Source organism: Ammospiza nelsoni, chromosome 6, assembly GCF_027579445.1.
Source record: "Ammospiza nelsoni isolate bAmmNel1 chromosome 6, bAmmNel1.pri, whole genome shotgun sequence".
In the NCBI taxonomy this organism is placed as follows: domain Eukaryota; kingdom Metazoa; phylum Chordata; class Aves; order Passeriformes; family Passerellidae; genus Ammospiza; species Ammospiza nelsoni.
Genome location: NC_080638.1, coordinates 21,172,781 through 21,188,809, shown reverse-complemented (window position 1 = coordinate 21,188,809; position 16,029 = coordinate 21,172,781).

The window sequence follows — 16,029 nt, the reverse complement described above, 5'->3', positions numbered from 1 at the left end:
GTCCTTTCCACCTGGATGTCCCCAGACAAAGCCAGAAGTGCTGTGTCCCTGTGCTCAGCTGGAAGACAGGGAGCCTAAGGAGCTGTTTCATGTCCCGGTGGCACTTGGTGCCCTCCATGGATGGAGAATGCACAAGGCAGGAAACTCCTCCCAGCTTTTCCCCTTGGAGCCTTATTTCTGAGCTCTACATAAGGTGTGTTGGAATTGTCAAGTAGAAAATCCTAGGACTTCTGAGGGAAGTTCCCTTCTCTGCAGTGTAAACAAGCAAAAGAAGGTGATTTGAGGTGATTGAAGGCAGGAGATTTGTGTGAGGCTGGGACAGAGGCACAGAAAATAGAATTCATCAAATTAGTGAGGCAGAAACTCTGGTTTTGCACATTTTCATGTGCCTGAATTTCTGCTATAGAAATAGGTAAGGGAGGAGCTGAGTGCTATTACCAGACAATGAGTTTTTCTTGGAACTGGTAATTGTCACACTAGACTGCACGTTCATTGCCTACTCAACAACTTGGCTTAAGTAACAATGAAAGCCAACATTTTAGAAACTAAAAATAAACATTCATTTGGGATATTATTACATATTTGGTTAAAGTTCAGTTATGGATTAAATTTCTCTCATTAGCAAGAAATTCATACCTAGAACAACACAGCTGTGTTTGAAAATGTACATTTCTTACAGACCAAAATTTGGTTTATTTTTTTTTCTTTTCTTTAGTAATATTGAGTGACAATAACTAACTAAATTTAAGAAAAAAATATTATTTTCAATATGATTTTGAAAATATACTTGCATTCACTTGCAGTCCTTTTGGGTTACCTTTTGAGGGATGTTTGACAGGATCTATCAGCAACAGATATTAGCCAGACAGAAATTCTGTATAGAAAAGAGAAAAAGAAATTCAGTGTTTTATAAAACTGTACATTACAAAATTCTCATTATGCTGGTGATTTATCAAAATACAGTAATCATCAAATTACATAGTATGACATGATCATCATAGCTAAACAACTCCATATCATCTTTTGGCTCCTGAAAACTCCTTTTGAAACTCCTTTCCCAATAATTTCACTGATAAAGAAAATATTTGTTCATTAATTCATCAATTCTTCAGAATAGTGCTTGTCTAAAATATTTGCAAGGTGTTCACAACCATTTTGTTTGCAGAAATACAACTGGCAATAAATACATTATAAGCTATTAGTTCACCTCTAAAACATTACTTTTATTGTCTAAATATTTTACTGAAGAGTTGGAAGAATTAAGCAGGTCATGTCTGAACAGCTTTTTGAACAAGTCAGATCTGGAAAGCGATTAAGACTCCTTCAGATGTTAAAGCTTCAGCCAACTTGCACTGAATTTACAAGAAATTATCTCTGTCTGAGTCACCAGATATTTCAAAGATACATGATATGAGACCAAATTCAGTGATAGACAAATAGATATGAAAACTAGCAAGGGAATCTGTAGGTTATCTGCTGTCCATTGTACCCAAAGTCTCAGCAGTGCAAAGTCCCTCTTCCCCCCCTTTGCAAGACACATTAAGATAAAGAAGTTTGTACACATGAAGATTTATCTGAGGTTCATACTCCCCTCACTTTGTTTTCTATAAGCAACCCTTCCATAATTGTTGCAATAATTTAATGAAAATTTTCCCTAGGGGAATGGGTAGAGAGGCAGAGATAATAGAAGGAATAAAAAACTGTTCTGTTTGTCTGATAGATCTGGTACTATAATAAACTCCACACACCCCTGATCTAGCAAGCAGGAACTGCTAGACAAGACCACAGAAAGTGAATCATACTACACAGCTTTTTTGAGAGTCTTGAGACAAAATGGAATGTGTTGAATGCACTTCTGCAAAGATTCTTTCCCATATGCAGGAGGAGAGTCACTGCTTGGTATTAGCTGGCCCTGGAAGCGCAGATCTGCATCAACATCAACATGATCTCTAACAAATATATTAGTCCCTAAGTGATGAATTATACAAGGCATATCTCAAGGGGCACAGATGGGAGATAGGCTATGAATGTTCAAGAGTCTAGTTCAAATACAGATATAAGGATACTGAAGCTTATCTCAACTATTTAAGGATTCCTTTTTAACTCCCTATTCAAATTTGGTTCTTCAATCCCAGTCTAGCTAGTTTTTCCTCTCTTCTTAATCACACAGTTCTGTACAGACAGATATATCTGAAGTACAGTTCACATGGCCCAGTCCTTCCTGAACTTAGCAGGTCCAGAATACTTTACACTTTTTTCCAGCTTTAGAGAACTAACTGAAGCACTCATAGAAACCTGAGAAATGAGAGTGTAAAATACAGCACACAGTGTTAGTCACAGGCAGCCAGAAGCCCTTACTGGATGCCCAAGGAGGCTGAGGCTGCCTTTACCTGCTGCAAACATTTCAGGCACAGCTGCCATGGGATGTTTGGTCCCCTGGGTGTCTCCTGAGCACTCACGTTGAAGTTGCTCCATTTTGCTTAAACAGAGAAATATTGGGCCAGAGAGAGAAGCTGAACCTGTGGCTGATGGCTTTGTTTGACACTCTTGTGTGAGAATCCAGATCCTCCTTCCTCCAGGGAGTAGGCAGCTTAGCATGAATTTGCACATCTGCATAGCAAAGGCAGCGCTAGCCTGCTGTCAGCCGAGCCAGCCTCAGAGCTGAAAACATTGTAGCCTCACTTGTTTGGCATTGCTGGTGAGCTAATTAGCCTTGCAGATAAGCCTAACTAGCTGGGACCAGCTACGCTCTGCTAGAGATCTATGGCTTTCAGGAACTCCTGTCTTTGCATACCTGGTAATTACAGCTGTGGAAGCACCAGCTGGGTACAGCTCTTCGCCCTCTTCTACTGCAAACTGAACTCATGGCCCTCATCCCTTGAGGTGAGCTTACCTAAAGAACATCTCATTGCAGAATTTAGTCCCAAATCACCTGTGAGATAGCTTGTGACCTGTCAGATAAGAAAGACTGTATGAAAGGAGCTGTCTGTGCTTTCCCCACCTCCCTACTCTTTTTCTTTGGAAAGGATCTGCAGGATTTCAGAGGTATGGATTTCGACTGAAGCCAAAATCAGTAACAGATTTAAAGCCTAAAGTCAACAGATTTTAAAGCCTATTCAGTAACAGATTTTGGTCTTGCCAAATAAATTCTTTGCCAAGCAGGAAGCAAGTCTAGGAAGCCAAGCAAGACTAGGAAAAATTTCTCCTGAGGCTTAACTGGAGTAAGTGGTAAAATTCAGACAGGAAAGAAATAAATCTGAACATTAGAGAGGTCCTGTTCTGAGAACAGCTCCATAGTGGAATAGCTTTTGAGAATATGCTCACCCCTGCAGAGGAATAGATGAAATGACTAGACCTTTTAAACTATGACTCTGATTCACTTAAGAGGATCCCACACCTCAAGTGCTGTACTTGGAACATCTGAGCAGTCACTGAAACCAGTACTAGGAATTAGTCGCACCATGGTAGCATCTCCTCAGAGACTTTGCTGCAGACAAGGGGTGCTTTCAGTCATCCAGCTTTCAGACTAAAACTCAGCTAGTAGCTTTTTCTGTTTCTTGAAACTCAGGTAAATTATTTTATGGGAAGGGACATTTGTATTTTAACTCATCTCTTCTTTATTTGTGTTATTAACCATCGCACAGACACCCTACTTTTACATTTCTCAGTTATCCATTTAACATCCCTGATTAGATATTGTCAGTATGTAGCAAATTACTGACTGAAAAATTAGGAATAATCTGTGTATGAATTTATAAGATTCATTTTTAATCATCTCTTACTTTTTTACTCCAACAGAAACACAAACTTATTTTCACTTTGCTCCACTCAGTGCCATTCTTATGGAAAGTGGGCATTATGCTCTGAGCTCTGCAATGCCATTAGAACCTCACAGGACCAAGATCTCAGAATAATTTCTACTCCCTCACAGATTCAGTAATTGCTTCTACCACAGAGAAAACATGTGGGTTGGTGCATGGCTGAATGGAGAGTTCAAGACACAGGCCTTTTAAAGAAAAACATTTGTACAAAAAAGAGTTCTCATAGACACATATAGTGATCTCCTAGCTCAGGTACACTCTCATTGCTGTGCTATTATTACATATTTGCCAGTGCTTTGCATGCTGAGCTATTACCTTGCAAATAATATTTGCTTTTTAGAATGCAGGCAGTGCTAAAGGAATATTGGAATTAATAACTGTGCAGCTCTGACTCATTGCAGATATACCTGTGAGTGGAGTGCTAGAGAGGGAGAGAAATTATAAATGAGAGGCACACAGGATTTGAAACAAGGGAATGAGGACTGGGCTGAACACATTCTTTTCTTATTAGCGTTATTCTACTGAGGTCAGTGAATCCCTTCTGAGCTGCAGCTCAGAAACATGAAATATATAATGATCTCTTGCTATAAGTATGGTATTAGAGTAAGGAAAAAGTAAAAGATCTGTCAGGAGATATGCTGTCATAGAAAATATGAACTCTAGAGAAACAGAGATCTGAAACAAAATGTACTTATATAATGTTCTTCAGATGACTCTTGACAAGGGTCATTCATGAACAGTTTCAGCCAGGCAACACTACTCATACAAGCAACACTGAAGCATCTGGGAGTCACAAGAGAAGTTATAGAAAACAGGGGGGAAAAAAGGGAGAATTACAGAAGTTCACATGATGGTTGCTCCTTTTTCTTGAGGTAGACCACAGGCTTACCCAGCAATACTGTCCTCAGCTCTTCTTTCCTGCAGGCAGAGACTCAAACTCACCAGATTTTTTGTTCCAGCCTGTGCCTTCCCTATTTCTACATAGTCCCAAAATGAACCAGAATTTGATCCTATCTATGTTTAGGCTTTGGCTCCTGAATGTAAAAACTTCAAGAGAGATTTGTCTTCTTAGAGCTTGAAAAGTAATTTTTGGTTTGAGTAAAGATTCCTTTTCCATATCGGTGTAAAATACCTTTTTTTCCGGGAGAAACTCCACCATTTTTGGCACTTTGAACCCTTTCAGCATTTTGAGACCTGGGTACTGTCTGTCAGCCAGTCTTCAAGTGTGGAAAGCAGTCTGAATTCAGATGTTCAGCCCATCTTCAAAAATTATGACCAACCCAGAAGGCAAGCAGTTGTATCTGTCAATGACCTCAAACATAACAATAAAAGGAGAATAAGATACCAATTAAAGTCTTAGAAGTTTGGTCCCATGCTGGAAGTATTAAAATCAAGGAGGTTGTTTTCCCCATTTACAACTGTTTTCAGTTTCTTTGTTTAGGACTTGAAACCTATGCCTAAGGCTGAACACTTACAAATGTAGAATTATGCTCAGTAAACCAATCTGCTTCACTAGGCCAGATGCTATGTTGACTTTTCCCCCTATGTATGCCCTAAAACCTGACAGACTTTAGAGGGGAAAATAAATCCGAAAGTCTAAAGAGTTACTATAAATCTCAGCTTGCCTTCTCTGTTAAATCAAGACACGAGTGATTTTGCATCTCAGGTGATTGCTATGGGGTGGAAAGAGGCGCAAACCAAAGGAGATGTGCAGAGCAGAGAAAAGAGGAGCCTGGAGAGAATTCAGAAACCTGCTACAAGTCACAACATCTCAAGCTCCAGAAAGGAGACAAAAACCACGATATGGACAGGGAACTCATTTCCACCCAGCAATTAAGCCAGTGTTGTCTCAATCAGTAGTCATTTGCATGTAACCACCTCCTACCTACCCTAATTTTGGATAAACAAAACTTCAATTATTAATTTTATTTTTTAATTTAGCATCAAACACATTTGCCTAATTATTTTTAAAAGTTTTTGAATTGGAATCAGAAGCTATGTGTGGGGTTTATAAATAAACTCCAGTTTCCAAAGGAACAAATACCTATTTCTCAACTTCCACCTTAGTCCAATAATTTCTTTCTTCAGCATGTGGCTACATGAAGAGTAAAGGAAAGTCATAAATAACATGCCAGGTATTTTGCAATGAGTTCTCTCAATTACAGTCAACAAATTGCACATCAGATGAGAAGCTGCAGAACAGTGTGTTACACCAGGTTTGGGGATTTTTTTGGTTTTTTTGCCTTTTTTTTAGTTAGGTTTTTGTTTGTTTGCTTGCTTATTTGGGTGGCTTTTAGTTACAATTTACTTTAAACTTGAAGAAATTCTCAGCATCCTCTTAAGGGAGACAAGAGTCTCAGCTATGCAAGTAGATTACGGAGAGGGCCAGAGTGGCATGCAAGGATTGGTTGTTTTAAATATTGCTCTGTATTTCTCTGTGCTCATAGCACAGTTGCTGTGCTGTTTGAATTCCTGTGCAACTATTAATGGTGTTTCACTTCTGTGGAGACATTTCTTTTAAAAGGAGAGAAACTATAACAGAAATAGATTTGGTTGTAAATGTCCATCATATTAATGAACCTTAAAAAGAAAAAGGAAAAAATACAATTGTGATAGCAGGTTTCTTCATGTCTATTTTCATTTTAAGATGCAAATAAAGGCTGAAACCTCTACAGTAGCATGCAGTCATCCAAGTATACATGTATATGTATAAGATGTATATAATATGTATGTTATACATATACTATGTATGTTTGTGTGTGTAAAACAAGAAACTTTGTGAATCTCCCATCACCTATTTAAAGAGCAAAACTCCAAGAAAAGCAGAAAGAGCAAAAATGCATGAAAATCCTGAAGGACTTAATTAGAATCCAGCATTAGCCCAAATCAAGGAAACACTCCTCTGAATCAGTTGTGAATCCCCATTTAGGATCTTGCCAACTTTACAATTTGTCATGAAAGGGTGTTTAGAGTTGCTCAAAGAACCACTATCAAAGGTACTAGCAAAAGAGATTTTAACGGAAATTTATAAAAATGCAACTTAACAATGTTTGATGACAAGGTTCCATCTATTGCTTACTATATGGATGAATCATGGAAAGGGAAATTGATTTAGCATTGATTAAAATGATTTACACAAAGACAAAAGATTCAAAAGGATAAGGGAGACCCTGTTGTTGAGTCACAAGGTTCAGAGTAGAACCCCCTTAGTTTCTAAACTCCTGATGGGACTTAGGTGTGGCTTGGTCCAACCTGTATAGCTCAAGGAATTATAATGATTAAGCCTTTATTTCTGCCACTGACTCAAAATACAGTAAAATAAGTTTTCCTTTTACAACACCACATTGATGCATTTTTCTGCTGTCGGAAAGTGTTTAGTGCAGTGGGAAGCACAGAGAATGTCCCTGTGTCCTGTGTCTCACTAGAATCTTTAGTGCCACAGTAGCCATACAAACTACACAGAAGCACATGTTTGGAGCTTATTTTTCCTTTTGTCTAAAAGGTCTAAAATCTGCATTCTTGTCTAGCGACTCCTCTTAACAACTCACTGAAGGAACTTCTGACACCTCATTATTTTAATTTTTGAATTTCCCCTTTCTACTCCCTCGACAAGTAAGAGATCTCATCACTGCCATCACAAAAAGTACCCAACATTCTTACCTAGATTTAAGAAGTCAGTGGGTCATAATTTTTCAGTCTTTATTTAGGCTTTACCAAACTTGTGTTAAACTTTTTTTTTTCCCGACAGGAAGTTAGGTAAAGAATTGAGCCCATATAAATTCTCTTTGAAAAATTCTTTACAATTTTTAAGAGAAGATGTGTTCAACAGTGAGCTACCCATATTCTCTGGTGTTTCCACATGGTGAGCAACCCCACTTCACCATGTGGTAATGCTCAAGCTATCTGCAGTGACTGGTAGCACATTGCAGGTACTGGATACAGAGACATGTTCTGTCACATTCCCCACGGAGGGCAATTTCCTGTATTCCTGTACAGTCATCAATGGCTCATGATCCTGGCTCATCAAGTGCCTATTTCACACTCCAGGCAGCTGCATTTATTTGTAACTGCTGCTGAGAAACCCTTGATGACTGCACACATTATTCAAATAAAACTGCTCAAGACAAAAAGAAATTCCCAAAGAGAAAGACAATTGTTTACCTGCTAAAGAATCTCTGAAACATTATTCCTTGCTACCTTTCATAATATCACCTTTTGCAAGAAGGTACTGTTACTCCTGCCTGTACTTTCAGTCATTCAACAATGGCACAATTCTTTACTATTCTGATTTACTCACTGGATTAAGGAGAATTATGTCAAAAGAGAAAAAAAGAGAAGCTGCATTAACATGTTAGTTCAGAGAAACATTCTGCCCAGTCTGTTGCCCTTTTATCTTCCTGATTAAGTAAAAATTAAAACAAAGAAACTTCTTGCATGCCCTCACTTTTCTTTAGATGTATACACAAGAATGTATCTTCATGATTTGGGACACTTGTAAATATTGAATAGTATAAAACAGGATCCCTCCTTTATCACCATGGTCAAAATAATTTTTTAGAAAGACAATTTTTTCCCCACTTTATTTTCTCACAGCACTTCAGGGCATACCCATTTACTATGTTTGCACAGAATACATGGTCAGAAAGGGAGTTACTGATGGCGATGGGATTATTTCTCCCCTCATTTAGCAGACTGTAAGACGTGTACTCCCAAAGCAGCAATGACTGCAGCTTTTCCACCACCCATGAGATCACAACCATAATGAAAGAATTTCCTTTTCCATTACTTACAACATTCTTTCTTTTTATTTTATTATTTCCCCAATTCTTCTGGCTTAAAACGCAAAACTTGAGCATAGAATATGTATTTCCCTGAGCACTTTAAGCAAAGTGAATATAAATCTCTCCCAGGGATCTCTCAGCTTAAAACTCTGTATTTTAAGGAATTTTGCAATTCTGACATAGAAATTGAATTGATTTTATGTTTATAAGAATATGCATTTACATTTAAGTTCCCATTTATGAATATTCAGATCTTAATGAAAGAAATTATTAAACAGGAAAGCAAAGCAGTGATAATCAGTGCAGAAATGTTATTGTTAAGCCTAAGTTTCTCCTTCAAAGGGTAGGCCTAGATATTCATCTGTGTAATGCAAACAAAACCATTCCTCCAAAATAGATTTTCTGATTTGAAGAGATGTAGTTAAATTATTTATTCATCAGCTCTCTCTTACTATGATGGCCAGAGAAAGGAAATTATATTCTACTGCGACTAGAAATAACTTGGGATGGGTCACTATTGCAAAAATCCTTCACAGCACTTTTAAAGAGGAGTAAATAAATGATTTTGTGCTCTATGCTGCTGTATGTGGCCCCATTGGCTTGAGGGGGAGTGCACATAATGACAATAATTTCACAACATTTGAGAAAAAATTTTTACACAATCAGTGGCAAAGGGAATGACAATAGTAATAGGGCCCAGCAAAGAAGTGGGTAACACAAAATATTGAAAATATTCTTCTTTGCCAGGATCAACAGATTAATTTGCATGTTTAAGCCACATTGTTTTGGTGACATGCAGAGATGTCCAATTTAAAAAAGAGCTGAAATAGATAGATGACTTTGCTGAAAAAATCTGAAGATGCACTGCAATTCTCGCAGGAATTTTGCCAGTTTGTGCGTATTTACCTCTATGGTAATGAAGAAAATTATTTCTACAGGGTCAGAGGAGATCAGGGGTTTATAAACAGATGATATTATTTATATAAATACTAATGCAAATGATAATTTGAAAATCTTCATACTTTTTTTCTACCAACTTGCATTAAGCAAAACTAAATTATTTCAGTGACCGAGAATGCAACCATTGTTTTGAAAAGTCTCAGGAACAAACCTGGTTTTTCCACAGTAAGATGTCCTTGGTATTTTTCTAAATAACAAGAGTCAGTAATGATTTAAAAATCCAGTATGTCATCCACTGAAGCCACTGATAGCCTTTCTTATATTCATTTCAGGAAAAAACAAAAAACAAGCCCACAAAAATTTGCTTAAGCCAAAAATAATAGGTTTTATAGGGAAATCCAATGTTTGCACCAATCCCATCACACATGTTTTGCTCTCACACATAAATTGGCTGCCACCCAGAAAAACTCCCTTTTAATGTATACATCCATTTGGGCTCTTAAATTGAAGAATCAAAGCTTTGTAAGGTTTTAGTCAAAAGCAGGAGCAGCAGAACCACTGCTTCAAAGCAGCTCTCATAGTTTATATGGCCACATTTTTGCTTTTCTATGATGTTTGTTTGGCATTCTTGTTCAATATAAATAATGCTTGTGCGTGATACTGACACATTCCTTTTCCCAGAACATTATTAAAGGTATGAGTTTAACCAGTTGCAGCAATTACATCATATTTGCTTTCCCTATGGTAAACTGAAGTAATTTGAAAGCCCATATTACCAGTTAAACAGATTATCTATAAGGCTTTATTTAGCCACTCTAACAGCAGATCTCAGGGGAGTATTAGGATCTTTCTATTTGAAATTTAAAACAATACAAACGAAAATAATCTACTTACATGCTTGATTCCAGGATTTCTATACTTCTTCTTCAGATTAGTTTATGCTACCTTATTTATTTTCACATCACTCCATTTCAAGTGAATTGAAAATGATGTATTGCTCCTCGGTCCTGATGTATCAGTGCTGATTTTCTGTCCATCATTAATTATATCTGTTGGTCTGGGAGGACATATATTAGATAAAAGTTTGTTCAGCTTTAATTGTCACTGAATTAAATACTGCACAGCACAGCAGTTGTGGCCTCACCAGTGCTGAGCAGAGGGGAGGATTGCCTCACTTGATCTGCTGGCAATTCTTTGCCTGATGCAGCCCACAACATCATTACCTTCTTTGCAGGAAGGTGTCCTGGTTTCAGCTGGATGGAGTTAATTCCTTCCCAGTAGCTGGTACAGCACTGTATTTTGGGTTCAAAATGATGATAATGTTGATAATAAACTGAAGGTTTGGACTTTGCTAAGTTGTGTTTATCTGAAGTCAAGGATTTATTTTGTTTGTACGTGTCTCATGCTCTGCCAGTGAGGAGGTACACCAAGGAAAGAAAGGTTCACCAAGGAAAGAAACTGGGAGGGAGCATAGGCAGGAAGGGTGACTTGAACTCGGCAAAGGAATGTTCCACACCACAGAATGTCATGGCCAGGACGTAAACTGGGGGAGTGACCTGGAGTGAAGGCCTGGGAGGAAGGACAGTTTGGGTTCAGGAGCAGGGTCTGTCACCAGTCAGTGGGTGATAAGCAATTGTATTGTGCATCAAGGTTGGGGGTTTTTGTTTTGTTTTGTGGGTTTTTTTACTTATTATTTTTGTTTCAGTTATCAAACTGTTCCTATCTCAACCTGCAAGCCTTTGGATTCTCCTCTCCCTTCCACCAGGGGGTGGGGGGCAGGGTGACTGAGCAAACAGCTGGTGGATTTAATTGCCCGCTGGGCTTTAAACCACGACACAAGGGCACATTACTCTCTCATTTACCCAGGCTGCTCATCATTTTCAGTGTTTTGTTTCTGTTGCAATTCCTGGAGAAAATGTTATGTGGTCTAAAGGTCAGCTTAATTTTTTGCTACCTGGACTGCCAAACAGGGCACCAAGCACCTCCCACAATTAGTAGGAGACTGTCTTTAAAAGCTACTAAGTTTTTGGTCTTGCTTTTGCGAGCAATTAGGGAAAAAAAAATAATCTTTAAGCCCTTATTATGGAAAGTTACAGACTCACTTCTAAAAAAGTGATGATTTTGCATTAGAAGTAAAGCTAATACTTAATTGAGCAAGACTTTGAGCAAAATGAAACAGCTGAATCAGTCTGGAATAATGTAGTGTTGAAACAGGAAGGGAAAAAAATTATTTACATTTGGAAAGAGGAAACAATTCAAATGTCACTGTGTGAATTCTTTGTTTAGAAGATCCTAGTATCAAATCAATAGGAGGAGAAAAAAAAAGGAAAAGAGAATAATAGTTCAGATGTAGGTGTGGAGTGAGGCAAAAATTATACCACAATCTCATTTCCAGTTAGCCATCAATCATAAAAAAAGAGAAATGCACATTGCTGTTTGCTGTTTGTGGGATTTGGTTTCCTGTGTAGTAAACTGTTCTTTGCTCACAGTTCTAAAATATCACATGAAGCTGTACTAAAATATGAGGTACAGACCAACCATGTGAACTGTAATGGACTCTGTACAATGGACCTGTCTGACCATTTTTTTAGTGCACCCTCTTTTCCATAAACTTGATTGGAAATGGCTTTATATTCTAATAGTCATTAAAAAGGAAAATATTAACAAACAACTGAGCCAAAAAAGGAAAGAATTCTCTAGAAACTTTTCCATGTTCGATTGGTTCTCTTTTTTCAGTTACTTCTCTCTGATACCTCAATTAGTCAGATTTTGTTTCACACATGTGCTGCTTCTGTGAGATCTCTTCCATTCATTTTCTCCCAAGTTTCACTGAAGTGGTTCCCACAGATCTCAACTCTGTGTGCTTTTTTGCTGTTCTTGCTATTGCCAAAACTTTACCACGTGCTAATATAAGAGCTGGGTGGTAGCAGCTCGCTCCCATGCTCATTAGGAATCTGTGGAAAATGTAGCAGATTCTTTAACTCTAAAAGTCACTGAAAAAATGTTAGTAAAGGTTGTATTAAAATCTTATCAAAGGGATTGAGAATTCAGTATGAAAATCAACACTGCCTCTTTATTAAAACATTGTGATAATCTAGATTAAAAACATTTTCAAACTAATTTTGACTGCTTTTATCTGCTAGGCCTTCAGCAAGTTCTCAATTAAATTGTCCTTAAATACTCTTTATGAGAAAGTAATGTAGATCAGCTTTTTTCCTGCCAGCTATTAAAGCAAGCTACTTCATTCATACAATTCATCTATTCAGCTGCAACAGGGATTATTTAACTAAAACTTTTCTCTTTGACTGATTTCTGTGTTTCGGTTCCCCTTCCTTTCCTTCCCTTTTTCTTATTTATTCTCTTCAGTTTTTGAATTCACCAAAAATTTATTGCAAGAAATGTCAAACTTAGTACATTACACATTTGGGGATATAATTCAGATGGTTTGCTTTACTCTGTGTATATATGTTTAACATGATGTTACAGAAAACTCTTATCTTCAACAAATTGCTCTCAGATTTTGGACTTCCCATTTCCGTGGTTTGTAAGGCTGAACAGAAAGAACTGAGCAAAAAGAAGCTGGATGACGTAAAAGACTATTTGCTCCCACTATAAAGAACACCAGGCTAGGGAGGCAATGAACTTGTGAGGTTTCCTGAGGAAACTACCTTGCCATAGCAACCAAAGGCTTTTAGAGCTAACAGAGGAAAACGTTGATTCTTGACATCTGGGGTACAGCTCCAATCACCCTTCTCATGCCTCTACACCAAACCTCTAGATCATTCAGCTCTAGAATTCATGTTTCTATTTGATTTAAAATCTTAGAAGAAACTTAAAATTGCCTACAGAAGGCAAAACAATAGTGACACCTGAAGAGCAATGGCTTTCTCCCAGATTTCCAGGAGGAAATGCAGTAGATGTGTAATCATCAGAACCATGCCCTGCAGTCCTTGCCACCCTGGGAGCTACCAAGTACCTTTGCCATGGAGCCCTGATAGGAGCACAGAGATGCAGCTGAGATTTAGCTAATGGCAGACAATGTTCCAATGAAGACAGAGAATGCTCCTGCATCCTCTCAGTAGTCTTTTTGTTTTCACTCCACAAACGCATGAAAGAGCTGTTCATTGTACTGGTGCTGTGCCAAGGAAGAAAGTAATTCATGGGTTTGACCTTCAGTGGATTGGACCAAAATACTGATGCTAAATCTCTCCTTCACCACATGACTGACCTCCCGCGTGCTACCCAGGAAACCCTGAATCTTCACATTGTATTTTTCTATTTAGTTCAGGCACAGAAAAAATATGCAGAGTTTGTTCCTAGTTGAAAATTATTGGTGAAAAATGTTGCTGTCTCTACCAGGTCTGATTAAATGGGATTAGGTTACTAAGAAGCTGACAAAGGAAAAAATAAAGCTTTATGCCACATTTCTATTTGTATAGTACAATCTATATGAACAATTTATATTATCTCTTCTGTAACCACAAGCTGTCTGAGCCTCACACTTCTATTGCCCCTTATTAACCAGATTTTAATGACTATGCTTGTGCACTTCTGCAACTACAAATTGTTTATGCAAAAATAAAAGCTATAAAACCTAAAGGATTACTATCCTGAGGAGGAACACACTATAATGTTCTGGCAACACATCAGAAGTTTTTTGCCATGGTTGCATTAAAATAAAAAAATGTTGTCCTCTGTCCAAAAACCCACCCAGAAACAACAGAGGGTTAAGGTTAAGGGTAGAATTTTTAGCATCTAATAATTGCTTACCACATCTGTTGGACTAGTGGGGAAACTTCCAAAATTCAGATATGCTTTGAATTCTAATGAATAGTATTCCAAATAGTATTCAATAGTATGCCAAAAAGTTCTTTCAAAAATTACTGCAACTAGGGGAAAAAAAGCAAAGAAAAATGAAGCAGCAAGGTTTGCATGCAAAACTCCTTCAAATAAATTATATTAGAAATGACTACAGGTGAAGACTAGAAAGTTCTCCCTTAACAACTATACAGGAGCACAGTCTGGAAACCAGAAACCACTATCACTTCTGGCTCATGTCCACTGCTGCATCTTTTGAGTTATTCCAGGCTGATTTCAGGCTGGTAAGCAGCAGGAGGTAGAACTAGCTTTGTGTTTTACTCAGTCTCTTCTGCTGTGTTTTGGTGATACCTCCACTGCCAGCTTCCTTCAAGGATTCTGTTGCCTGTGTATTCCCCCCTGTGCTTGCACTCCATCACTTCTGGGAAGTAGGACTCTCAAAGTAGAACAATCAGGTTTATCCCCAGCAGGAAGCTGCAGGTGATAGTACAGGCATTCCAGGTGTAGGCAAGGCTCCAGCAGGCAGTGGGATTGAGGAGTGAGGCATGCCTGGCAGTGGGATTGAGGAGCAAGGCATGGCTGGCTCACCCTCACTGCTCTGCACCCAGCTGGCAATCCTTGATATGTTAAACCTCGTGCCTGGCCCTTCATGCCATCTCTTTATATGCAAATGCACACCATCACTGATATTTTAGGAGAGCAAGGCAGGTGGACTACATAATCTCAAGAGATCTATTCCATACTCAACCAGGTTTCTAAAAAACACCAGAAGTGCAAAGTCTTGTAGGATACCAACTCAGACATGAGCCTCAGTGTGGATTATGCTTGATTGTCCTATGTCAAATAACCTAGAGAACACTCACTGTCCATGCAGAAGTCCAAATTTACACAAATATAATCTGTGATCAGATGGCACTCAACCAAGGTACATTTAAAACCATGTTTAGAAACAGGTTCATATGACATAAATGGGCCAGAAGGGATATGGGGAAATTCTACCAAAAATGTATAATAAACAGTTCTATCAACTCTTCTTCTGGACCTGAGAGAGTGACTGAAGCTCAGTTTTAAACCACAGATTTTACTTGTACTACAGAATAGTAAACCAACCACTTGGAAACAAAACAAATAATCATGTCTGAATGCAGCAGCTGAAAGTATGATCAAATCCTACTGCTATGCAGATTTATGCAAAGAATTTAGGCACTATTTATAAACATAAACTTGCTGAAATGATAACTTGTATGTTCACAAGAACATTTAATTTATTTTTGTGTCCCTCTCACTGCTTGCTGTCGATGAAATCAACCTGCCTAAGTACTAAAAGCAACTGAGTTGAGGAGGTTTCCCAGAAAACAAAAAAAAATTTCATGAAGAGAAATATAGAATAATCAGGCTAGAAATCATTCTTACTTCATTAAACCTCCTCTGCTTACAAAAATCTGAGAGAATCAGATACATCATCTACAAGAACTTCAGTTTTTCATTCCTCAGTTTTTGCCACACCTCTATGGAATCATCATGTGGTCTTACCCCTGGATCACTTACTAGAATGGCAGTCAGAGACAAAGAAATGGAAACACTTTTTTGTTGTTGCCTTTTACTTCTTCCACTCTAGTTTAATCATCACCTGTCACTTAGGAATACCATCACATCAGGACTTGTATCTACAAAAGCAAATCACCATGTAAAAAATTACTTTGTGGGCT